The sequence below is a fragment of the Gavialis gangeticus genome, unplaced genomic scaffold, assembly GCF_001723915.1.
Source record: "Gavialis gangeticus isolate Ggan-Ray unplaced genomic scaffold, GavGan_comp1, whole genome shotgun sequence".
In the NCBI taxonomy this organism is placed as follows: domain Eukaryota; kingdom Metazoa; phylum Chordata; order Crocodylia; family Gavialidae; genus Gavialis; species Gavialis gangeticus.
In genome coordinates this window covers 154,663,026-154,690,566 of record NW_017729022.1, presented here as the reverse complement: position 1 = coordinate 154,690,566, position 27,541 = coordinate 154,663,026, and positions in this window count along the sequence as shown.

Genomic DNA, 27,541 nt, shown 5'->3' with positions numbered 1-27,541 from the left:
TGGACATCAGGAGGCGCTACTTCACGGTCAGGGCGGCTAGAGTCTGGAACCAGCTTCCAAGTGAGGTGGTGCAGGCTCCCACCCTGGGGGTTTTTAAGAGGAGGTTGGATGACCACCTTACTGGGGTCATTTGACCCCAGTGCTCTTCCTGCCATGGCAGGGGGGCGGACTAGATGATCTGCTCAGGTCCCTTCCGACCCTAGAAACTATGAAACTATGAAACTATAACATAAAAAGAGAGATTGGTTTTGTATAAACGCTTCTTCCATTTTTGTGTTTTCATAATGCTTTGCTTATCTATAGCTTTATCATACAGAAATAAAAGTTTTAATCGAACTGGTTGTAATGAAATACAAACACAAATCATTCTTCTATACAAAATATGATGAAATTTTCGGTTGTATCCCACATCCACATTAGCACTGTTCTATGTCATTTCAGTTGCTAAAGTCTCTGTGTCCCTGGTCTCAGGTCCTAGCAAGAGCTAAGTCATAAGGCCACCACCGTACTGTGGGCAAGTATGGAGAGGATAAGATCAAACCGTTTAGTGCCGGTGTGGAGAAAGACATTAAACTGATTCAATCTAATGTGACAGAAGTTTAACCCGCTACTGTGCCTGATGAAAGACCAGTCCATCCTAACTACTTACTGAACCATTTTTTACTTTTTCAGCTAATTTAGTGTTGCAGATACAAAATGTTCATAGACCTTTTAGGGCTTTAATTGGCTAATTTATCTAGTAAAGTCATGCCTGAAAATAATAATAAAACTAGATTCAAGATTCAAAATCAAACCAGTTATAAAACACCGATGAATTAATTCTCTCTCACACTTAATTTAAATGTACCAGAGTGTTTAACATGAAGCTCACTGCATGTCATCACTCCGTTTTCAGCATTTCTAAGCTGGTATTAAAAGCAGCAGAATGAATTGGTTTTCCAGGAAAAAAAAATAACACAGGAAGGTAAGACTTTCCAGATGGCACCAATGTCAAAGAAAAGTAAATCAAATTTCAGGATAACAAATCTTGATATCTGTCTCTAAAAAAATTCTTATGGCTATATGCATCCCTGGGCTATCTGATAAGTGATAGACCAGAACTGGGAGATTTGCTGGAAACACAGAAGTTCTCTACTTCTCCCTATTGCTGAAAGGGGAAGAGGAGAACATGTTTCTACCTGCTAGTAGTGTGTGTCTGCATATTGAGCTCTCTGGTTTCCCATATAGTCAAAAGCATAAAACTAAGAGGGTTCCTTCCTGCTGTCAGGTATATTGCATATTTATCATACACTTCAGTGCACTTTCACAAAATGCCCCAGCAAACTTCCTGGAGTTTACATCAGGATAAGTATCGCATCAGTAGGTTGAACACAAGGCAGGAAAGCACCTTAAGAACTAACCAATTCAAAATGGCATAAGCTTTTGCAGATGACATCCTACCCCATCAGATGCCATGACAATATGCTATGCTATTGGTAGTTATGAAAATGCTATAAGATGATGATGAAATACAAGCAAAGGAAAGAAAATGCTCACTACGAACTAGATGTTTCCAAAAACCTGTGTATACGAGTCCTCATAAAGTTAAAAAGACTGCACCTTTCCCCCAATTTACCTGTCTCAAGTCAATTAAACCTTAGAAGGGAGAAGCTAAATCATGTGTAACTCAATGGGAAGAGATCCACAGAAACAGGCCAGTTTCATAGAACATGCTGACCTGAATTTCACAGGATACACCCTAATATGGCCAGGGGGCTGCCTGGCATGGTTCCAGGATCATGGGACCAGGAACATGGCCACCTCCCCGTGTGGGGTATGCTCCACTTTGGAGTCTCTGGGGTGCCAGAAAGAGAAGCTCCAGGCTGCAGTCCAGAGACTACGTGCCATCAGGGATGGTGTGCAGGAGATGGGCCTGGCAGTAGGGGTCTTTCACCCCCTGGAGGCAGAGGGTAGACCAAGGTCCCCTTCCAGGACAAGGGAGGACTTGGGGATCTCCCATACTGGCCAGCCAGAGGGTTAGACCAAGGTGGTCAAGGGCCCCAAGGCCCGCTGCACCAAGGTCCCCTCCCCTCTAGGGCTTTGCAACAGGTACAAATCTCTTGCAGCCCCAGTTGAGCCTGCATAGATGCCAGCTCCTGCAGGCAAGGGAGGATCACCCACACCTACTCTCCCTAAGATGAAACGCAGAGTGGTCATCGTGAGAGACTCTCTCCCGAGGGGAAATGGGGGGCAATCTGCTGCCCTGACCCCCTAGCCTGAGAAATCTGCTACTTCCTGGGGGCCCGCATCCGGGACATAGCAGAGAGGATCCCAAAGATTATCCGGCCCTCCAACCACTGCCTTATGCTCCTTATCCATGTGGGCACGAATCACATGGTTCAGAGCAATCCCAGCCAGGTCATGAGAGACTACAGGGCTCTGGGAGCGGGGCTTAGGGGGCTGGGGGCACAGGTGGTCTTTTCCTCACTCCTCCTGGTTGTGGGTCATGGGCTGAGGAGGGAGAGACGGGTAGAGATAGTCAGCCAAAGACTGTGGTGCTTGTGTAGTCATGAAGATTTCCATGATCACAGCCCGCTCTTTGGTGAGAGAGGCAGTGGTCTGCTGGGGAGAGACGGCCTCCACCTCACTCCACTTTGGAGGAGGCTCTTCTCAGCCAGAATGGCTGACCTGCTCCACCAGGCTTTAAAATAAGCCAGCTGGGGTTTGGAGGGATTACCACCACTGCAAGCCCACTGTGAATCCAGCGGGGTAAGGCACTTAAGGGAGACCACCCCTACCCTAGCCCCAAAACGATCTGTAGGGAAGGCAGGGGCCCCCAATGGGACACTTACCTGCCTGTACACCAATGCCACGAGCTTGGGGAATAAACAGGAGGAACTGGTCCTCCTGCTAAACATGAAAGACTATGACCTCACAGGGATAACAGAGACCTGGTGGGACTCCACCTACGACTGAGCCACAGGTATAGATGGCTATACCTTGTACAGGTGAGATCATACAGATAAAAGGGGTGGGGGTGTAGCTGTCTAGGTCAAGAACAGCTACACGTCCCTGCAAATTGACATTGGTACCCAGGAAGGACAACTGGAGTCTCTCTGGGTTAAAATACATAGGGAACATGGCACAGGGGGCATCATGGTAAGAGTCTACTACAGACCTCCTAACCAGAAACAAGAGCTGGACCAGGAATTCACCAGGGAACTGGCTGAGGCTGCATGCTCTTGGTGCATGGTTGTCATGGAACAGTTTAACTACCCAGATATCTCATGGGGAGAGCACTCAGCCAAATCCAATCAAACGCAAAGCTTCCTCACGTGCGTGGATGAGCTGTACCTGACTCAAGAAGTCTAAGGGCTGACAAGAGGTAAAGCGTGCTGGACCTAGTACTGGCCAAAGGGGATGACCTAGTCAGTAACCTAAGAAATCGATGGAAAGCTGGGTGATAGTGACAACAAGCTGATCACCTTTACTATCCATCACAAAGCTGGCAAATCAGTCAGCAATACAGAAGTCCTCGACTTCAGGAAAACTGACTATGACAAGATCAGGAGGCTTGTTGTCAAGGCCCTAAGGGACTGTAGCGAAAATAGATACTTTTCTCTATGCTTCTTTGTTCTTTGTTTTAGTATTAACGCCTGCATTCTGTAACTTTCCACCCACATGGTACAGGATGGCCCACTACGCATATCTTACATGTTGCCCAGGTTTTGTTTTGTAATGACCAATCAAAATGTAACACGCCAACTAAAAATTGCTAGCTCAATAAAAGCAGTGCGCGCGCTTTGTTTAGGGTCGACACTGATTTGAGCAACAAGCTCCTCTGTCGGCCTGCTTGCAAGCAATAAAATAGGGTTGGACCCAGCCTGAAAGTGTGACTCTCTTCTAGAGGTGAATTGGACTAGCCTCCAGGGGAAAAATCAGCAATTTATGCAACAGGACCATGACTCAGCAGAAAGAGGAGTCCAAGAGGAGTGGTTGCTCCTCAAGGCAGCAAGCCTGACAGCACAAGGGATGGCCATCCCATCTCGAAAGGAAGGGTAGCAAAAGGTCACAGCACCCCCCTTGGCTCAGCAGGGAACTTGAGGACCTCCTATGCCTCAAAAGAGAGACTTATAAAGGATGGAAGGCTGGAAGTACTACCAAGGAGGAGTACTCAGCACTGGTCTGTACCTGCAGGGAGCAGATCAGGAAAGCCAAGGCTGAAACCGAGCTCCATCTGGCCTCACATATCAAGGATAACAAAAAGTCCTTTTTCAGATATGTAGGAAGTCAGAAAAAGAGCAAGGGTAACATTGGACCCCTGCTGAACTAAATGGGACAGCTGGTAACTGAAACCCAGGAAAAGGCCAATCTGCTTAATGGGTACTTTGCGTCAGTCTTGCATCAGTCCAATGGGACCACCCTGCCTAGCAATATGCAGGACAGTCAAGGTGAGGGCATATTTATACCCAGCATCGGTGTTGATCTAGTAAAGGATCACCTTGAGAGGCTGGACACCTTCAAGTCAGCTGATTCTGACAGATCACACCCTAGAGTATTCAAGGAGCTGGCAGGTGTCATAACCCAACCATTGGCAAAAATATTCGAAAACTCATGGTGCTCAGGTGAAGTACCTTAAGGCTGGAAGAAGGCCAATGTGGTACCCATCTTCAAGAAATGGTGGAAAGTAGATCATGGGAATTACAGGCCAATCAGCTTTACCTCAATCCCCGATAAGATTCTGGAGAAAATTATCAAGGAGACCCTTCTGGATAAGATGTCTGAAGGCAACATCCTGAGGGACAGCCAACATGGGTTTATCGTAAGTAGGTCTTGCCTGACCAATCTCATCTCCTTCTTTGACCAGGTGACATATCACCTGCACAAGCGAAAGAGATTGATGTCATATATCTGGACTTTAAAAAAGCCTTTGATCTGGTGTCCCATGATCTCCTCACGGAAAAATTGGCTAAGTGTGGCCTTGGCTGAAAGAGACTTGGGCATCATGATTGACCACAAGATGAACAGGAGCCACCAATGCAATGTCACAGCTGGTAAAGCAAACAAAACTCTGGCTTGTATCCATAGATGCTTCTCAAATAAATCTCAAGATGCCATCCTCCCACTGTACTCAGCCTTGGTGAGGCCGCAGCTGGAGTACTGCATCCAATTCTGGGCTCCACAATTCAAGAAGGATGTTGAGAAGTTTGAGAGAGTCCAGAGGAGAGCCACGTGCATGATCAGAGGGCAAGAGGATAGGCCTTACGAAGAGAGGCTGAGAGCCATGGGACACTTTAGCCTGGAAAAGTGCAGACTCAGGGGGGACCCAGTGGCTGCCAATAAGTATATAAGAAGTGTACATCAGGACCTGGGAGAACATCTGTTCACCAGAGCACCCCAAGGAAAAACAAAGACCAACAGTCACAAAATCCTCCAAGACCATTTTCGGCTGGACGTAGGAAAAAACTTCTTTACTGTCCAAGCCCCCAAGACCTGGAATTGACTCCCTCAAGAAGTGGTGCAAGCACCTATTCTGGACTCATTCAAGAAATGCTTGGATGCTTATCTTGCTGGGATCCTTTGACCCTAACTGACTTCCTGCCCCTGGGGCAGGGGGCTAGACTTGATGATCTTCGAGGTCCCTTCCAGCCCTAACAGCTATGAAATCTAACCTGCAACCTCAGCTTTATATAGCGGCTGGCTGATGACAATGTGTATGATTCACCATGCCAGCCCCATAGCTAGAAGTGAAAACAGTATGAACTCACAACACATCCCAATTCAGCCAGATGCCAAAGAAAAACCCTTAGCATTCTGAGCCAATTGACACATTGCTAAATGCTCTAAGCATATGCAAGTTCATAAATCATGACGGTAAAAGAATAGCCAGGAAAATAACTCTGGGGATTTGGACCTGATATTTCAATTCAGGGTCATGTTTCAGTGTGAAACTTTCAGCTAACTTGCTGCTTGCAATTTGCTAGCCAATACAAGACCTCAGTATATCCTGAAATACTTCTTACTTTTCCACAGTTAAGTATAAGATATTCAGAAAGGGCATGAAAATTACTGGCCTATCTCTGGTTTCACATAGAGTGGAATCATTTAAAAGGAAGTCACCAGTGCACATGTGTTCTAGGCATTGTTTAACTGACAGGAGAATGGCAAGCTGCATATTGCAGTGAAATGAAACTATTTAGTTTTTTCATTATCCTTCTTGCTAAACAGAACTCTGCTCTGTCCACAGTCACCACAGACCCAGTCCTGTGGAACGCTGACCACTTCACATTGCCCAGGGTTCGAATTACGCTTGGACTTTTTGGGGGGTCTGCGGCCATGGCAGCCAGAAGCTGAAAGGAGCCACCACTGCCTGAGCTGCTTAGTAACGCATAGGGCAGGCCGAGGGCTCTCATCTCTTATGGGCAGGCTCAGCACCTCCCCCCCCCCCCATTTCAAACCCTGACATTGCCACTTATATCAGTATAGGTGGGTAGAGGGCAAAAAACAGTAAAAAAGATCACTGCATGTCTCACTAATGTTGCCAATAGGGGCTATGCAAATGACAGGGTAGATCTGAACCTTATAGATTAATGAGAGAGAGAGAGAGAGAGAGAGTAACACAAGCTTTCATGAGCTGAAGATCACTATATCAGATGCTGTGAAAGGACGTGCAAAACAAGGGCTATGCTCAGACGCAGCAATGTACCTAGTTTCAGCCAGGATTTATTATCCTAAGAAAACTCTCATCTCTGCTAGCACAGACTTCTTATTCATCTTGCTACTGAGTGTCAGTGTAACGAAAGTTATAGGTCTGACTATACTGATAAAACTGGCCCTCAGAGAATCTGGGTCAGCCCCTCTTATCTCAATACTAAAATTAAACCCTCCTATGAAATTTAGCCTTGACTTCTATTGCAAAAGAGTAAATCATAACTGTATTTCATTTTTTAACGAGTGGCTTGTGGGTATCAGAAGAGAACATAAGGAAGGGCATGGAAAATTTTGCATTTCAGTTCTCAACAATTCATAATAGTTTATCTAGTATACAAAATCGTTTTCAAGGGTACCATGCTCTGCTGTAACTATTGTGTTTGCTAACCCCAAATATCATTCCCACACCCCCAAACCACATGCATTACTGACTTACTGTAATGTGCTTAGATTTCACTAGCAGTTTTCTGTAAATTTGACGAGCAACATTAAAGTTATGACTGTTTTTCTTTTCATCTGCATCCTTTATCAAATGCACTGCTCTTCCTTTTGAAAGGCTGCCATCAGATATTTGGTGAGTCTTAAGCCTCAAAAGGTTCAGCAGTTCAGTTTGGAAATATCCAGACATGAAGCTGATTTCATAATTTTTCTCAATATTTCCTGGCCTTTGCCAAACCAGAATTTCACTATTCACATTTCTGTGAGTATGTTCACATTTCAGATTTCTGGGCCCAGACAAAAATGAAAAGGAAAGAAGTATGTATATACAAACATACACACAATACAGACACACAAACTAAACTTATTTAAGCCCAAAGAAGATTCAGATTCATTGAGTGTTTGCATGCATTTTTTAGTTCAAATCAGTTTGGCTTTCCATGTTAAATATCTCGGATTTAGTCTGTGCACTAAGCTATACCCTCTGATAATGTTGACTTCCGATTCATTTTGGGGACAAACTTGTCCTGGCTTCCCAATCTCAAACAAAATTTCTCAAGCAACAGAATAAGTAACTCCCATCCTCAATGAAGCACCAGGCCTTGCAATGGACCCAAATGCCTGCTGTGCCCCCATATCAATACAGAACACACTACCACTGGAACAAATAACAAGTACAACATCCAAGGTGCATTCACCTGCAACTTTACCAACTTCATATATACCTTACAATGCCCATCTGCTATCTATATCAGACAGACAGAGCAATGTCTACGTGTAAGAATGAACGAACGCCTATCTTGACATCAGCTGCAGAAGGATAAAAAAACCTGTAGCAGGACACTTCAGTCTCCCTGGACACTCCATCACTGACCTCAAAATTGCTGTTCTCAGGCAGAAAAAAATTAAAAACCAGTTTGAATGGGAAACTGAGAAACAAGAAATCATCCACAAATTGTAATGCTTTAAGTATGACTTTAACAGGGCTTTCATGACCCCTTTGTTCCTGTGGGCTCTTTGCATGTATACCTCTTACAGCAGTCCCCCTCCTCCTCCCTCCTGCTTTCCCACCTGTTGTATTCTGTTCTCTCACTCCACTTCATACTCTGCTTTCTGCAGTCCTTTCACTTCGGTAGATGCTGTGAACTTGGGTTCATGAAAGCTTGTGTGCTCTTGCTCACTCTCTCTGTCTCATTTAGGTAGTCTATAAAGATGCATATCTACTCTGCTTTTACCTTGTGCATCATGTTTGTGCTCATAAGGGTGCTAATATTGTGCAGCACCCCACTGCATCCTTGAAAAGTTCTCAAGGTACCCCAGGTGGTCCCAGCACTGGTTGAGAATCATCTTATTGGCTACTTTTCTTCTTTGCTAATAATCATAGCAGTCTTTTGTATGTGGTTTAAAAAAATGAATTACACTTGATTTCAACTAGCGATAATTCACCAGAGTAAATAATGCTATGCTCTCAAACAGTTAGCTCTTAAACTCAATGGTAACTTGGTGTCAGAAGAGGGCTGTAAGAATCTTGAGCTAAAATGTCTCTCTCACCTTTTGTGGGAGCTTCCCTGCTGTGTCGAACTGAACTCATCAAAACCAAATATGTCCTGCACTGTAGGAATGCATGAGAGCCAGGCTCCTCTTCTCCTGCCTCAGTTTCACTTGCTTCATGGTGGCTCAATGGTTTTGGAACCACGGGTCTTCCTCAGTGTCCTCCCATACCTCAGTTGGGGAAAAACCATAGGCTACACTTGTGGGGAAGGTAAGAAAGCAGGGGACTAAATAAGCTGCATTCAGCTGTCTTGATAGATTTTTTCCCCCCGCAATTACACTTAAGAAACTTTGTGCACAGTTGAGGCAGCAGGGTACATTGCTAACCCTAAGGACTTGGTGCTTTGGAAACCAAAGTGCATTGTTGGCTTAGCACAGTTTTCTGCAAGACTGAGTTATCAGGGAAATATCTGTTCAGCCTGTTGCTACAGATACTGCAAACAGCAGAGAAACAGGGGATCCTAGGTTTATCAGTTCTCTGCAGTTCACAACTCCTTGTGAATAAGTCGCTTTCCTGTATTATTTGCATGGGGCAATGCAGTATTCTCAGATCAGTTCAGCTTAACTGAATTTCTAACTTCTATCGTGATACCAATGATTTTGAAAACAATTATTGGTTTAAGCTCTAAGCACAAGATAAATTAGCCAAAGAGAATTTTATTATAATGAACTTTGGCTTTGGGAGGCTTTTTAATCTCTCCACATCTCAACTTCCCCAACTATAAATAGGGCTAGAAACACTACTGTATCTCATAGGTATTGAATGAACTCCAGTTGTGTTTCAGATCTCAGGCTGAAGGTGCTAAAAAATATAATTTATTATTTGCCCACAGCAAATTTGATAATATCCTTAAAAGATACTGCTGTTCCAGGACAGAAATTACACATAAACTGGTATAAGTTATCAGAAATCAGTTCAAACCTGTAACACAACAGTTCAGTACACATAAACTGCATTCAAAATGACCAAAACCAGTTTAAGATAAAGCTGGACAGATGTAGTATCAGACTTAACTGATTTAAGTTAAATTGGTTTATTGAACTTCTGTCCCAGATCACCTCCAGAGTCAAGTTAACTCACAGCCTCTCAGCATGCCAAAATGCTTTGCATTTCTCCCACAGGGTGGGCGGGCTAGCCTTGGCTCAAGCTGTTTGATCCAGCTGAGCAGGAAGGCGTGCTCTAGTGCCTCCCAACTTCTCGCTGGGCCACTGCAGGCATGTGGCTGTATTTTCCAAATCAAAAGTGAATGTCTGTTCATTTGGTTATCAGTTCAATCTACACAGTTTAGACCAGGGATAGGCAACCCCCGGCATGCATGCCAATTAGTGGCACCATGGAGACATTTTCCTCAACACACCAGAAAGTGGGGGGGGACATGTGAGGGCAATATTCCCCCCACCCCACCCCTGATTTCCTCCAAGGCTGCTGGCAGAAGCCCAAGCAGCTTGCACTGCACTGTTGGCCAGGTCTGGAGCTGGGGTCAGGGCTGTGGCAAGCTGCCTGAGGCCAGCCACCACTGTGCAGCAAGCCTCCCCCAGCACCACCACTACCCCCCTCCCACCTGCCTGCATTGTTGTGGGGCTAGGGAGGAAAAGGAAAGGGAAACCAATGGCACCAGCAGTGGCTGCTGCCTCGTGAGCCCAATGCCGTTGCTGCTTGCCCACGTTTCTGCATTGCTGGGGGAAGGGTGGCCAGGTTCTAGCAACTGGTCCTCGTAGTTCCTTCCTCCTCTTTCCCTTCCTCCCTTTTTCTCTTTTTCTTCTCTTTCTTTGTGTCTCCTCCTTTTCTCTTCTTTTTCTTCTCTTTTCTCCTTTTTTCTCTCCTTTTTTCTTCCTCTTTTCTCTGTCTCTTTTTCTCTTCTTTTTTCTTTCCTACTTTGTTTCTCATTCTTCTCTTTTTTCCTTCTCTCCTTCTCTTTTTGATTTCTTTCCTTGTCTTTCTTCTCTCCTCCCCTATTTTTCTTTCTTTCCCTGTCTTCTTTCTCTTTTCTATTCTTTTTTCTTTCTTTCCCTCTTTCTCATCTCCCCCTTTTCTCTCTCTCTCTCTCTCCTCTTCCTTTCCCTCTTTCCTGTTCCCCCTTTGCCCTTTTTCTCTCCCTCTCTCCTGTCCTTTTTTCTCTCTCTTTCCCTCCTTGGTTCTCTCTCTCTCTCTTTTTCCCAGAAAAGAATACACAACAACAAAGGTAGTATATGAAGTTTTATTTATTGTCATCAGGTTTATAATTTTTAGAAAGCCTGGTATTTATTGTAAAAAGAAGAGCAGCATTTATGATTATTAACTATATTAATATGCAGTGCATCCTGCCATACACCCCCTGCCCCTGTTTTGTTTTTCTGGCATGCCAGCATTCCAGCACCTTACAAGGTAGACACTTCAGTTGTTTTGGCGCTTTGGCCAAAAACATTGCCTGCCCCTGGTTTAGACTAGCCTGTGAAGATTGAATTAATTCAGCCTTGGGCTTTTTGAGTGTCTGTACTTTAGCCCAGCAGCCTAATTGTCCGTGACTGCCTATGTCTTCAGACAGAAAAATAAGAACAGTGAAGGCAAGCATCTTCCACAAAGGTAAAAGAGGGCAAGACTTTATTGTGCATCAACTGCTCCACTGTACCTGTGTCCTCCTACTCCTTTAGGCACTCATGGAAGGATAAAGAACAGTCTGCTACCATGATAGTCAGTGAGATTGAGAGTTTAATGTTTGGATACAACTAACGATAAGTTCCAACACTACTTGTCAGGTGCACACAAATTTGTTAGGTCATTCCTTTTAGGGAGAAAACATCTATGTTTTGCCAGGCATGATTTTGTGTTCAGATTTTCAAGAAAAGGGACCACAAATCAGTTCCAACTATTTTCCAGCTGTGTGTACAAGAACAACACATTCTCTCCCATGGGCATGTTCCAAGCAAACATTTTTTGTACATGGATAACTTCACAATAGCAGATTCTTCAGCCCTGGCTCAGTTTCATAGAGAAAATAATTATGGCAAAGATAGGGCATTCAAACTGGTGACATTTCAAATGTGTCCAACAAATTCTGCTATCCTTTTTGTTTTTAAATCAGTCTCAAATGCTTACATGAAGCTGCTGAAATATTTAGATTTAAGAGTTTTAGACAGCTAAGATTTGAGATGGAGAGAAAGCTTTCTCTCTGTTATTTGTTTAGTTCCAACTTTTGTATTACTTAGGCCTCCAATAAGGGTGGCTTTATTCCAGATGAAAGAAAATGGAAAGCCTCAAATGCAGTAAATTCTTAAAAAACTAAAAAAATGATAATGTGAGGATAGGTGTCTTATATAAAATAGCTTAAAGGAAATGTTATACTGCAATATTATAAGAATATTTCAGTTAAGTTTCAGGTGAGGCCCGGATCACGGGCTGGGGTCACAGGGTGGTCACAGCATGGGGCCAGGGCCTAGGGCATCCACTGCCTGCACACCCCTGCAATGGGTGGCAGTTTCACGGGAAGAAACATGAAAGAAGCAGATCACGGCTCTGCCCTAGGCCCCAACCATGTACTCTCAACACCCTAAAATCCTGGATACAGTTCCTCACCTGCCCACAGCCCCATCCTATCTGCCCAGCCACATACCATGCCCATGCAGTTCCCAGCCAGTCTCCATGGAGACCCTGGGATTATGGAGCCAGGGCTGGGGCCAGGACCAGGACAGAGCTGCAATCCGCAGCCCACATGTCCCTACCCACAGAATCAGCGCCCGTTGCAGGGGCATGTGGACAGCAGATCATGAATCTGTCCTAGCCCTGGCCCTATGCTGTCACCACTCAGTGAGAGACTGGCTGGGAGCCACATGGCTGGGTGGACAGGATGGGGTCTCAGACAGGCAGGGAACTGCATCCAGAGCCAGGCCTGGGTTCCTAAGGCAATGACAGCACAGGGCCTTGGCTAGGGCCAGGCTACTATCCGCTCCCCACACAACCCTGTCTGAGGAGCCTGTGCTTGTCACAGGGATGTGTGGGCAGTGGATTATGGCTCTGTTGAGGGCACCAGCCCCACACTGTCGCTGCCCCAAGATCCCAGGGTCTCCCCAGCTCTGCATGTGTGTCTCATTCCCAGGCACCGCTCCCCACCTGCCTGCAGCGCCATCCCAGCCACCCAGCCGAGCACCCTGCCCATGCAGGCCCCACCCATATGGGTATGTTTTCCATATCAGGTAGTCAGAGGACTCTCCCTACAACAGCCACAGCCTCTTACAAGCAACACAGGACCAGGGAACCAACACACTGCCAATAACTGGTGATGACTGCATTCCTGAAATTATAATCTCTCTACCTAGACTTTATATGCTGGAGACTACAAGTAAGAGAAGAACAGCATGAAAAAACCCTGGTCATACCCAGTTCACTCTTCCTTTCAGCATCCACTATCTGCCACTGTGAGATGCAGGATACTAGGCAAGACGGACCTATGGTTTGATCCAGTGAATGGCAGTTCTTATCATTATACTTTACTTGTTAAATAATAGTGTGATACAATATTTAATTATATCCCTGGAATTGCTTGTACATCTTTGCTGTTGCAGTGAGAGGTTTGAATACATACCAGACACAAAGTAACAGTCAAAGTGGTCACTGGCTTAATGTGACAAGAGTAGTAAGGGTGAAGGGAATAATTTATGCAGCAGGAACAGCGGTTTGTCAAGTCCGTTATTCTTGCTCTTTCTGTCTCTTTCTTCCTCCTGCAAAGCTGTAGTTTCATGCACAGATAAGCATTTATCTGCCTTCCAGAGCATTAGAACTATAAATACTTTGGGTGACAGATATTTCTGCTACGGGATTCAGAAGTGTGCGCTCAGGCATTGTGTTGAACTAACCATAGTGTGGCAGAGCCTCCCCTTATACATGTTTGTGAAATTTTAAATCTTGTCTGTTTGCACAAGACGTGTTTCCTTCTTTAGTTCTTTCCTCTTTCCTTATGTCAATTATTTATATATTCTTTAAGATGGGTAGTACAGCTTTACTGCCCTGCTTTAACAAAACACGACTATACAAATTCCTAAACATTGTGTGGTATGCTGTTCAGCAAGTTCTAATCTATCAAAAAGAAATTCAGAGGTCTGGAGGAATGATCTTTCACATATTAAAAACAGAGAAAGATTCAGGAGTGATCCACATAGATTGCATGAACTGACTTGCCCATCTCACATGAACATGGGACCCCCTAGAAATCAATTATGTTTAAAAAGTTAATTGTAACACAAGGCAAACATTCTTGCCTTCCTTTTTTTCTCTCAAGCCTTCCTGAAGGCATGCCCAGTTTAGGTATCAAACTACTAATTCTGCATCTCTCCATGATCTCTCCCTTGGGTTTTTGGCAGAGCAGAACCTGATTACTACCAATGATTTATGAGCTTGTGTATGTCAATATGGCAAGCAAAAGAAAATAACATCAAGAAAAATAAATCTAAAAATCTAAATCTAAAATCAAAGGACTCCTGATATTTGTGGTTTAATAAGGAAAATATTCTTAATGGTATAACATCAGACTGTGACCTCAGAAGTAGGTGGATTGAGACAGCAAATGAGCACTTTATAGCAACCAATCTCAAGTGCCATCCTGTCCTGCTTTCTCCCTGACTTCAGACTGACAGGGCTCACTACTGTTTCTGCATTACAGTAGTAACTGGGAAACCATCACCAAGCATAGCAAGACAACTAGCTCTTTAACCCTTTCTTGACTCTCCTATTTATATTTTTCAGGATCCTGCCTATGCCTGCAAGATACAAAAGAACTATTCTTTCCTGCATTTACAACCAGATGTCAAAGTGTGTCACTTCAGAGACTCTTGAGAATTAAACACACTTTAGGTCTTGAATGAGAAAAATATTGACCTTTGAGATTCTGTTTCAAACAGGACTCCTCTTTGCTATTCTAACCTGGGGGAAGGGAAAGGGAGCAAGCTGAACGTTTATTACTGTAGCTAGTTAGATTTACTTGCCTGAGATGGCAGCATCTGGCTCCAAATACAGCATTTTGAAGTTTATTTTAGGTCTGTATAGCTGGCAGCTGGAATATGTCCCACATGCTTACACTTGGAATTCCCCTAGGAGAAGTCTTGTTTCAAAGGAAATTTCAGCAAACCAAAGCTACTGCCCTCTTTTTATTTTCTGATTAACTGACTGTACCATGGTATTAGGTTTGATGATGTTGAAATGCACCAATACTGAGCAACCAGATATAGTGGCCTGCTTTTGGATCTAATCTATTAACAATGCATGTTTATGTACACAGACACAGACACGCACACACCCCAAATGGGCATGGGCTTGCAGAGTTACACAGCAGCTGTGACAACAACTGATGTCACCCACTTTGCAGAAATTTCCACAAACATCTACTAAATGGAAGATAGAGCTTATCGGCTCCTTTAAAGTGGCCTGGATGAGACCAAGTCATGTGATCCTCCTCCCTGCCAATGGGGGTGTGGTATGTCACAGTTCCCATATCAGCTGGCACATGTGCATGAAAGATATGAGAAAGTAAAAAAGAAGTTGCAATAATCATATCACTGAGACTGTTGGAGTGTATCTACTGAGTAATTCCAATGTGCACACTTACATTTTAAAACCAGGTGGAGTATTATGCTGTCCATAGCTCTACAAACACACCATCCACTCCGTTCAGGCAGGCTGCAGGTGTTTCAAGCTATTCATTCCAAGTGACTGCAGGAAGGCAGAAACAAGTTAGCTTCATATCAGGACTTCAAATGGGACCTGAATTATTTTTAAGCTATATTCCACCCTCTTCATACACCCAGAAAAGCAACCTGAAATGACATTTTTCCAAAATATTAAGATTTTCTTCACCCCACCCACTTACTGTTTTTACCTTCAAAATATTAGGAGTGTTAAGGCTGGTCTTCTCTGCTTTTATCAGTGGGCTGGCTGGATGTTTCATTTCTTTTTAACTAGGATCATATCTGCACTTTAACAGGGGATGTTTTGATTCTTTCACAAAAGGCATGTTTTGCCCAAAATGTTGATTACATTGAAGCAAAATGTGTTATCCAAAACAAAGCACATCAGTAATACATAGCTAAATAACTAACAATCCACCCCTTACAAAGCTGAGGAAAAAAAGGTGTCTCTTTACCTCACACAACCTAATACCGGGCAATTAATTCGATGCAAAATACTAATGAAGAAATGCAAGTGTAGTTTTCAGGTATGTTAGCAGCTTAGGGAATCCTAAAAGTTCCCTTTAGTCTTCACCCAGATCTGGTCACACTGGGGAGGGGTACATACTACTGTCTTCACTAGGATTTTACCTTGACTTAGTTAACCTATGTTCATTAACACAATAACAATGCATCGTTTTCCTAAAGGAGATGTACAAAATGAGGTCTTGACAGATGTGATGTTACCATTTCACCAGTTTTCTGAATACAGAAAATTACTTATCTCCCACAGCAGATAAAAATAAGCAATAGAGATGTGTGTGCGGGAAAAAAAAATGACCATTCAGGGTTAAATTTCTTTTCATAAACTAGCAAGCAAAATGGCAGAAGTCCATGGTGCACATATGTATTTTTTCCCTTTGCAACACAACTTGATGTTGGTGGCTTTGCTTTTCTGCAATGCCACCTAGTTCTCAATTCCTTTGGATATGGAGAATGCATAAAGCAGGTATCAAATTTATGCACAAAGAACTAAATCACATTAGCAAACACAGATGTACTAATGCACATTAACGCAGTGTGTGTCCATTGACTTAGGACTAACTTTAGTCCCAAGGCAGTCCGCACGCCTGCATTAGTGCACTAATGCATATGCATATGTAGACTAGATAACCTGCCTAAATCACCTTAATGGGCATTAAGCTAATGCGCATTAAATTTAGGCACACATAAAAGCATGTGTAGACAACACCCAGTCAGTACCATGTTTTGCCCTGCAGTGATTAAATTTCTCCAGAATCCTTTCAGGAGTCTTACTCCTACCTCATATGAGGCAGCATGGTACGCGTTTTAACATAGGTTAAGAGGCAGGAGATAGGCATCTTGTCCATTTTCTGCTCTATGGCTGTGGGCAAATTGCATCCTTTTTGCACTTTTGTTTTCTCTAGCACCACTTGTCTATCTAGACCATGCACTCTTCAAGGTAAAGACCACCTCAGGTTATATGCCTGCACAGAAACTCCTGGGATTTTCCTCTACCCCTTCCAACGGCTGGGTTTTGGAGGGGGACAGGGGAGTTGGGGGGGGGAGTTATTGGTTTATTTTTATTTTTATTTTTTACCATCAATGTGCTGGCTTTTACTCTTCAGACCTGAAGATGAATGCCATGCATTTGAAAGCTTGTCTAATTCTATCCCAACTATGCATTTAGTCCAATCAAAAATATCACCAAAAGAAATTTTTCCCCTGAACAAAGCTTAGCACAACTGTGCCCTGTTCTTGGGTGGGGGCACTCTTGTAATGTTAATGATAATGATGCTTGGCCACATGAGATATTAACAGTACTGCCAGTCCGCATCCAAAATGTGAGGTGAGGGGACAATTTCAAATTATTTGTCACTCATCACTGACATTACCAGCTCTGCTGTCCCACTTATCTCAACTTGCCAGCAAAATAGGCCCTAATGAGAACCAGCATCAGCACCATGGTTATTACCCTTCTCACATACATCAAGTTTATTGTTTCCCCAAGAGATGCCCATATTTCTGCTTGAGCTGTCAAGTTTCAGCCTAGCCCAGTTTGAGAAACATTGTGCTCACCCTGGGTACATACCGTTATATTAAGCACTATGTTATGAATTTTCTATCTCTGGAGTTTACACTACATAGCATATATATATATATATATACATATATGTCTCATCACATCAGTTCACAAATGGCATGCTCCATCCAAATACACCATCCTTTTCCCTGCCTTAAACTGAATGGTATTCATACACGATCTGTACTATATTTTCAAGCTTTTCCAACCTCCTTTAATTGTGCTGTGTTTTCACATCTACTACAAACTCCACTGGATCCTAGAGCCCGCTGACTGTGGATTGAGGAAGTTAGATACCTATACTTTATTTCTTGTTTCTATTGCAGTAGCTTCCCTAAGCTCCAGTCAAGGCTAGGGACCTTTAAAAAGAAAGTAATCTCTTTGGGACAGGAACCAACTCTCAGAACATGTACTGTATCCATCTCAATGGAGCACCAAATGTCTCACAAAAAGATACTACCACAACACTAAATTACCATGAATTCTTTTAAAGTAATTTATAAACACAATTGATAAAGAAAGGCATTTTGGCCAAAGGAATATGGGACTGCTAACATAGTCAAGAGACTGGTGACCAGCTGGTCATTTAGGTACAACCACAGGATTCCCATCAAGAAAGCCAATCAGAGATGGGGTAAAGCAGTCCCTCTCCACTTAGCCACCTTTTGCCCAATGCCTGCTCTGCCCACAATGGAACTGCACCAACTAACTACTGTCCCCACTGCAGCAGAGAACACAAGTGGCTCTGTCTGGCCTATCACCTCCCTCTTGTTGGACTAATCATGTGCACAGCTCCCACCTTCACTGCATGACGAAATTACTTTTTTGTGAGAGAATCATTCATTATTACTATAGTTACATGAGCAAAAAGCTGGATTGCTGTACACCTGAAATCTGTCAGGAGCCTCCTGCTCTGACAGAAAGAAGGGCTTTCAATGGGCTTCCAAATAAGTCTTGTGTGGAGGCAAATATGGCTTTTTGCATTAATTTTTTTGTCTGCCTTTATGCAGTCACAATGCTCTAAATGGCCCTATTAGTATTTTTTTATATAATCCTCCCCAAATGGAGGGTGAGATGCCAGCTGTGAATTAATAGCATTTATAAAGTTGTGCCAAAGGCTCTCAGAGCTGTAAGTTGTACACATGGGTGCTTTAAAAGCTAAAAAAGGCTTACCTTTCACGAGGCCTGAAATGTGGAGTCTCAATGCCCCTGCATCTGCAAAATGCACAAGGCAGCAGATGACAGGAAGAGTAAAGTGAATTTTAAATACAGACCTATGACTTCATCAGCACAGCCTGTGAGCCCATTCATAAAGGGCGATCTGTACTGCAGTGTTTGAAACACACAAGTGTGAACACAGAAGAAGCTCAAAGGGCCTATGTGAAAAATAGAATATTCTGTGTGGAAAGGAAGTTAGCTTGTTTTGATCCAAGGTATTAATGAGCTCACCTTCTTCCCCAGCAGCAGCCTGCTTACCTGAACATATGAAAACATCTCTAACGTGTCATATTTGGTGTAGGCTGAATATGAGACCCATCTCAAGGATTTTTTTTCCCTCTTTGCATTCAACAGGGAAGGGATTAGTTAGTTTGAGTGTTGGTTATCAGTCCTATTCACTAAAGAAAAAACACTTGCATACCTTCACTACAATTTATAGTACATTTTAGAGCAGGTGGGTGTGCATAAAATATTAACAGATACAGACAGGATTAAGTTTAGGAGACTGTGGGTTTAACAGTAAGTACCTACCCTGGTTCCACTGATGTCAATAAGGAAAGGACTCTGCTTTTTAATAATAACAGTAGTTAGGCCCTGACTTGGCCCAGATTGCTTGCCTTGTTACAGAGATCTCCAGAATAAGATTAAAAACAAGTTGAGAGGTAAGGATATTTTGAAGAAGATGAGTGATATCTTTTATTGGCCAGCAACTGGAGGCCTCTAGCCCCTATTACTTCAAGAAGGAGTGAAAGCAGTATTAGGTGCCTCCAAGAATTCTGGGCAACTGAATTAGTGCCAGCAGCCAAAAGGAGCTAATGAAAAATCCCTGGGTCCAGTTAAAGTGATAGGCTAGGGACAGACGTTCAAAAATCCTGAGCCTGAATTGATTCAATCTTTGCAGGTTAGTCTAACCTGGCTAGGCTAAACTGGTTTGTAACTGCACAAATATCCCTTCTGGACTGGAAAAATTGAGGCATATGCCTGCAATGGCTCAAGCTAGAAGCTGGGGGATGCTACAGCAGCCCTCCCTTCCCTTCCATAGTACTGAACAGAGGGAGCAGGACATGGCCAAGCCCTGGCAGGATGCTCTGATGTTGCCCCCCACACCTCCTAAGCAGCCCAGCAGGGAATGTTTATCACCCCTAACTCAGTTTTTATCAACCAATTAAGAAAACAAAGCCTCTCTTCATTAGTTCAAGCTCTTCTTAAACAACTTTTCCTAACAAGGACATTACCTGTTGATTAGCTCCAAAAAGCCTGTCTGCCTTTGTCATCTCCCACAGCACAGACTGAAGCCAGCATGTGGTCTGCTAGCTAATGCTGAGAGGTTTCTGTCTAACGCAGAGGAGTGGGGGAATAATCCCTGCTTAGCAAAGAGATGCTCACAGTCTCTGCCAGAGCTCCAGTGTGGGAGCAGAGGGGAAGGGCCAGCCCTGCTGTGGAGCAGAGAGCCCCGCCCACCCCAGAGAGCATGCTGGGATGCTGAGGGAGTCTGGTTTATCTTAAACCAGCAAGGGGTCTGGGACAGACATTGTATAAGCTGGTGTGACCCAAATTAGTTAAGTCTGATACTACATTCAACCAGGTTTATCTCAAACCGGTTTCAGCCATTTTCAAACTGGTTTATATGCACTGAGCATCTGTTCTGTTACAAGTTTAAACCAGTTTCTGATCACTTAAACCAGTTTGTGTGTCATGTCTGTCCCTTGCCTTAGAGAGCATGTGACCACTAGGAAGGGTGGAGCCCAGACCTCTGTAAATCTGGCTTCTGAATGAGAGAGCACCTGGGCTCAGGACACAGAAGAGAAAAGAGTTTTTTGAAAACAACTGTGAAGCTGTCTTTGTTAACTTGGAGAAGGAGTCCCTAGGAATGAGGGGGATCTTGTGAGTAACCCAGAAAGGACAGGGGCTGCTGAGTTGGTACCAGCCGACAAGCAAGAACTCCTAAAAGGCCAACCCCAGGCTGTAGATGGGAGTGGGGAAGAGCCTCAGGAAAAGGCAAACCCCAGCCTATAGGCAAAAGAAGGGGGAGCCTTAGGAAAAGGCAAACCCAAGGATTGACCTGAAGCTTGAAATGACAGCCATGAAGCATGGAACTGGCTAGAAGGAATGAGTTGAGGCCACATGGGACGCCCTGTTGAGGGTGCTGTGGAGTGTCTCCTGCAGAAGGTGGCAGCCCTACAGAAGTACTCCAAATGCCCAATGGAAGGTGCTGCATTACATAGGACTGAGGATGGTGACAGTGGTGGGGCCAAGGACCCAGTGAGCTGAGGAAAGGTCGACAAGAAGAGGCCCAGAAGACCATGCAGAGGGGGGAATACACCCAGGAAAAACTGTGCTGAAGGGGGAGGAACACTGGATAACTGTGCTGAGGGTGAAAACCTAAAGGACTGTGTTGAGGGGGAGGTCCCGTGAACTGGGCTACTGGGGGAGCACATTCCAGATAACTATGCTGAGGTAAAATAGTCCTGGAGGACTGTACCAAGGGACAGAATCCCTAAGGATTGTACCAAAGAAAGAAAAACCTCCAGAAGCTACACTGGCTTCTAAAGGCAGCCTTCCAAATGTATCCTAATATGGAACACCAAAGGTGCGGCAGGCAGGAAATTTGAGGAGGCAATGCCACAGAAGCTGAAGGGCACAGCAGGCGAACCTGACTGCCGGGGATGGCAGACTCTGGTGTCAGAACTTTACGTCTGCTACATGAACCAACTGTACAGTTGGGAGAGTCAAACTATCCTTGACTCTTACATATTTCCTGGATCATGGCACTAACAACATCAGTCAGTCACAAAATGGATATCAGTTACAACACAAAATGGATAAAAACAATAGCAACAGTGCAAACAGATCAAAGGATCACAGCAACTTAAAGAGAAAAGCACCAGGTTATCTAGTCAAATTTCCAAGCAAACAACCTTGTTACCGTAGCCCCTATGAAAGTCTACCACTGCCACCAGTGAAGTTCCACTGGCAAGAGTAGGAACACTGTTGTACGGGGCACAAGCACTTTTACCACTGTGATAGCCAAGAGAGGGAATTAGCCATGTTAGTCTCCCTTGAGGAAGAAGGCAAGGCAGGATGGCACCTTAGAAACGAACTAGTTCCCATATGCATAAGCGTATGTTTCAGATGGCTACTGCCCGCAAAACTTATGCCTCTCTGAATCTGTTAGTCTCTAAGGTGCTCCTCTACCCTGCCCTGCCATCTGCCTGACCCTGCTCAAAAGAGGTCTAAATGGAAAAATGGTAAAAGCCTTGGTAGATACTATGTCTTACCAGTGCAATGACTTCCACCTGTAGATATTAATGGTGAGAAATTTTAGAGCAAAGTAGACTAGCACAAGTAACTTAGAAGCATGTTTGCTTCCTTCAACCTATAACACATGCATACTTCTCTGCGATTCTTTTTCTTGTGAAAAATCAAATCCCTTGTCCAAATATTCTCTTTGATGGGTCAAACTGCATCCTCTAAACACCACAGAAACGTCCTTTCCATTGTATCTATCCTCTGGCACTCAGGTGGATAAAGGTGGGACTTCCATTAGGCTGAGTTGCGCAATGCATAGCTGTCTAACTATTACACCTCTGTTTCTATGCACTGAGCCAGTAAAGCTCTAAGGACTCTGCTGAATGCCATTTGGCCTTCAGACCCATGCAGGTTACAGAAGAGAAAAGCTGCATATTCTCCCAGAGAAACCATTGCTTTTGTTCTCTTTGTGTGTACTTCTTTTTATTCATCTAAAATAAGCTGTTCGGGTAGAAAGTATGTTTGCTCTATGGAAAGAAATATCAGAGAGTGTTGGCATATGGGCAAACAGAAGGTCAGAAACCCAAAGCAAAGTAAGCAGCACAGACTTGAAATTTTATTCACTGTGATGTTTGCAGTTGCAGGCTTGTGCTAGTGTCGCAATATATTTGAGCTCACTTAATATATTACACTGTACACACCCATTCCCCTTCAAATAATCAATAGCTTGGTAAGCCAAAGTTTGCAGCTATTTGTTCCTGTTGCAGGCCAAATTGAGATAGGGCGTGCCACAGACGTTCTTTTGCAAGGGGCAGCTTGCAAACTAAACCAGAAGAAAAAGGCTGCTAAAAAAAAACAACATTTGCTCATCACTATAAACCACAAAAGAGAGAGATGAAAGTGAAAACTGAATCCAAGCTAAGACAAACAAAATGTCAGGCACCCTGCATGTGCCCTGTGTGACATCACTATTTGCAGCATGGGCAGGATCTTGCAAGTGCCTGAGTGCCTCAAGTTCTACTGAAGGGGCCACAACTCCGTGACTAGCATCACAGCCTAATCCTGTGAGTTGCCAAGGACCCTCAACTCACACTAATTCACTGGCAGCTGTGGGTATTTAGCAGTTTCAGCAGGCACTCAGCACCTAAGCAGTCCAGGGCTTAATGTAAACATGCTCCAGTAATCAGTGATTGCAAATAGGCAGTGTTAATAAATAATGTGTTAATCATTGGTGTAAATAATAAGTTAATAAACCGATTAATAAATCCTGAAAACACATCTTGGTGAAACTGTCATTGCCAAATTACCACTTCTCCCAACAAATTAAAACATCATTTTTATTTTAATAAAAAGTTTATCTGGTAAATATGCCTCCAAATTTGCTTTTGCAATTTATTTTTTAAATATTAAAGCCAAAATGGCTGAGATTGATCCATTTATGTTTGGAACAAAATAAAAAGATTGAATAAATCAAACACTCACTCCTGGACTATATTGTACAAAACATTATACACATTCATGAAGTTAGACCTTTTTTAGAGACACTAGGGCTCCATGTACTTGGTTGCTTTCCTCTGTCTCATTCTACAAAAGCTAGAAGGCTTAGTGCCAAACATGCTTTTGTTTGCTTTTCTTCTTAGGTTCTCATTAATAAAAATGAATAGAAAGGAAAGATCATTGGGAATGGGCTCTCAAGTGTCATGCTCAGTTTTACTTCAGTTTTTGTTTTATGCATTATATAGGGAAAAGCACACAGTAAAGAAATATACTGGCCCTAGGTTAAACAAATAGCTGTACTAATAAACAGAAGAACAGAGAGAGTTATAATAGTGATGTTCTGGCTTGCCACAAATTAACATAATGTGATCCTTTCTGTGGTGTTATTAATGGGAAAAGGTCACTAGCAAAGCCCCAGCAGCAAACTGTTCAAATGACAACCTGAGAGATGGAAAAGCTGCTCTAAGGTTTTTTCCAGATCCCCACAGGCACAACACAGGCACAACACATTTTCAAAGCAGTCAGACCACTTAACTCACATCTCTCTCTCTCTCTCTCTCTCACACACACACACACACACACACACACGCACACGCACACACGCACACACACACGGTTAAATCATTTCCAAACCTGGGGAAACAGATTGGTTGTACTGTGGGATATGTGGATTTGAGCACAGCTACTCAAACAGCGTATCCTATGATTCCTACCAGCAGCAGAGTTACAAAATCATTTTAATAAGTGTATAGACTAAAGAGGACTCCCAAGGCAAACTGAACATGGAGGACAACATATAGCTGTTGATTCTACAAGAAATGTAGGCATATCTGTTTACATTTAAATAAAGGTACTTGTAACTGTGGATTGAATGGAAGTTACTGTCATCTGCTCCCTGGTTACTGTCACAGCTAAGTTTCTGTTTAATGCTAGATATACATGCTTCTCACATTCATGCAATCATATAAATAGGCATTTTGAGGAGGGGTATTACAAGTGGTAGTCAGGCTGTGAGAAAAGCAATGGATTCCCAAGTGCACAGAGACACACAGATAAACTCAAGAATGAAACAAAAGGCATATTAAATCAAGGTTTGCAAAGTATACACAGTAGGAACAGGCATAAAGAGGAAATGGGGGTAAAGACCAATTATGGAACGTGGAAACTTGAGGCTTGAGGACAGAGAGAAACCAGTAAGAGTTTCAAAAAGGGGAATGACTGCAACATGTCTGCACTAGGGGTTTTGTTTCAGGCTGGTACAACAACTCCAATGCCACTGCGCTAACACAAGGCCTGGTGCAAATCTGTTGTATAAGTGTAGAAGTGACTCATTCCAATGTGGCCTTCACTTTACAAGCTGTGCTAGCAAAGTCACTTTTTGTATTAGTGCAACCCATGTTCATTTGCACTGGTACAGCAACAAATGAGCCCCGCAGCCACATCCAGACATGCAGGGACGTGCAGTTTGTAGCACCACAAACCGCACACATGAAATATTAAAACATGCCCCATGCTGCAAATATGCAGCACGGGGGCAAAGTTTGCTTCTAGTAGGGATGCACTGATAAAGATTTTTTGGGCTGATACCGATGGCCAATTTTTTAGGAGCAATATTTGCCAATACCAATCCAATTGCCAATATGAGGCTCAGCAGCTTGGAGGGCTGGTAAATGTCTGGCTGGTAAGTCTGTCATGGGGAAAGGTGCAGGGGGAGGGAAGGGGAGTAGGTGGGGGGGTAGATTGAAGCCCCTGCAGTGAGGGAGGGAGTGGGGCTGGGGCTGGGGCTGGGGCAGAGGCAAAGGCAGGGGCAGGGGCAGGTGCTGCCCAGCTAGGGCAGGGTACAGGATGGCGCTGCAGCTTTACTGGGTAGTGTGGGGAAGGGGTGTGGCTCCTGCCACTGCGCACACCTGGGGAGGACATGGGGCAGGGGTGCCCCCGGACCCACGTGTGAGGCAAGGGCAGACTGCCGCTGCAGGCTGGGGCCGGGACAGTGCCAGGCTCTTCCCAGTGGTCCCAGCAGGGCTGGGAGGGGGAGCTGCAGACACCGCAAAATTCACTGTAGCCCCCTCACATCTGTAAATTACGCACAGGGAAGGACAGTGGGGAGGGAAGGAAAGGCAATGGGCCAGAGCCTGAGTGCCCTCTTCCCACCCACTTTCCCTAGCAGGCCCCCTGCTGAAATTCTACTCAGCTGTGAATCTGAGGTTTCAGCTGCCACCATTGAGTCCATCCTTCAACACCCAGTAATAGAAGCTCTTACTGATCCCCTATCCTGCAAGGAAGTCTGGCATGTCATCACTCAAACGAAGAACAATAAGGTGCCAGGACCAGATGCCATTCCTGCAGAGGTCTTCAAACTGGTGGAACAGCCATAGTGCAAAAATTTCACCAACTTCTCACCAAAATATGGGTTAATGAGGAAGCTGCACATGACTTAAAGAATATCAACACTGTGGCCATCTTCAAGAAACAGGACAAGTCAGCGTGTGGGAACTACTGAGGCACCGCACTCCTCTCCATTGCCAGAAAGATTCTGACTTGCATCCTTCTGAATCACCTCCTGCCCCTTGCCAAAGATGTCCCTCCAGAATCCCAGTGTGGCTTTAGACCATCATGAGGTACCACCGACATGATTTTTGTTGCACAACAGATCCAGGAGAAGTGTAGAGAGCAACACCAGGAGCTGTTTATGACATTCATGGACGTAACCAAGGTCTTCAACGCCATCAAATCATGAAGCGTTATGGAAGATGGGGTAACTGGCACAGTCCTTTGCAATGGATCAGATAGACCCATTTACCATCTGTACTAGTGTCAAAATCTATCTTGCTGTGATTTTGATTCTCATCCGTGACTGCCCTCCTCCCAGAATTGAGCCTGAGTATCAAATGGACAGTCAGCTTTTCAACTGGCAGCACCGTCACAGCAAAATGAAAGCTACCAAGACTGGCATCACTGACCTTCAATACACTGACAACCATGTTATCCTTGTGCATACTGAGACGAATCTGCAATCCACCCTTGACCTTTTTACAGGTGCCTACCACATAGCCTGGGACTTCCTTTAATATTGGGAAGATCACCATGCTCCATTAGCTTGCCCTAGCACAAGATGCTACCCATAAATTACCACTGGTGGTGAACCCCTGGAAAACGAGCATTTCCCATATCTTGGCAGCCACCCCTCCCAGTCAGTCAGTCTTGATGTAGAAATCCCCCCCCCCGCCCAAGGTACCACCTTTCATATCCATGGAAAAACTTGCAGAGCACAGATTGGACTCTTCAGCCATCTTGAAATTCACCAATAATCCTCCCTTCCCCCCTCCCCTACCCTTAGCAGACATCATCCTTGTATCGAGGGATAGCCAAAGTTACTACTACATTTGTGCCCCTGCTGTTCCAGCACACCAGGAGCCAGGAGGAGCTGGGCAGGGGCAGTTTGTCCAAAGCAGGACAAGTTGTCCCGCAACAAAGTGCACATTCAGGGGCATGTGTTGAGATACAAAGTAGCAGCACAAATTTGTGGTGCTGCAAGTGCATGCCTCTGCACGTCTAGATGTGGCCTAAGAGTGCAAGAAAAAAATAAGCAGCATGGAAAAGCCCTTGGTTAGAGCTGGATGAGATAAAAGGAGGTTTGGCAACTTTTTAGGATAGACTGGAGGAGGAGTCAAGATGTGAAACAAGGAGGCCAAAGAGATCTGACTGCAATACATACATAAACTATTATTAAAACTAATTCAGCCATTAGCAGAATTTAATTGCAGGATTCTTGATTTTACATGACGCCTCTGAGCCATGAAAAGCATCATACAAGTCACTGTCCTTAATATCAGTCTCCATAGTTGTAGGGAACATTTTCTTACAGGCATGAGGCAGAGTCCTCTCTGAGCATTGCTCTAACACCACAGCTCAGGCCACACAACAAAAGACAGGCTGTTTTTTGGAACACCCTCTCTTTCAGGCTTGATTGAACAAACTACTCTCCTTCCCACTGGTGATCATCTAGCATCCTGATGGTAATGATGGCCAGAAGGGTATTACCAGGACAACATTTGATGCCTTCTTAGATTCTTTCAGTTCTGAAGGAATAAGATTAATATTATTTGGCCCAAACATTAATCCTGAGTTACACAAAGCTCTGTGAAACTAATCTGTTCAGCA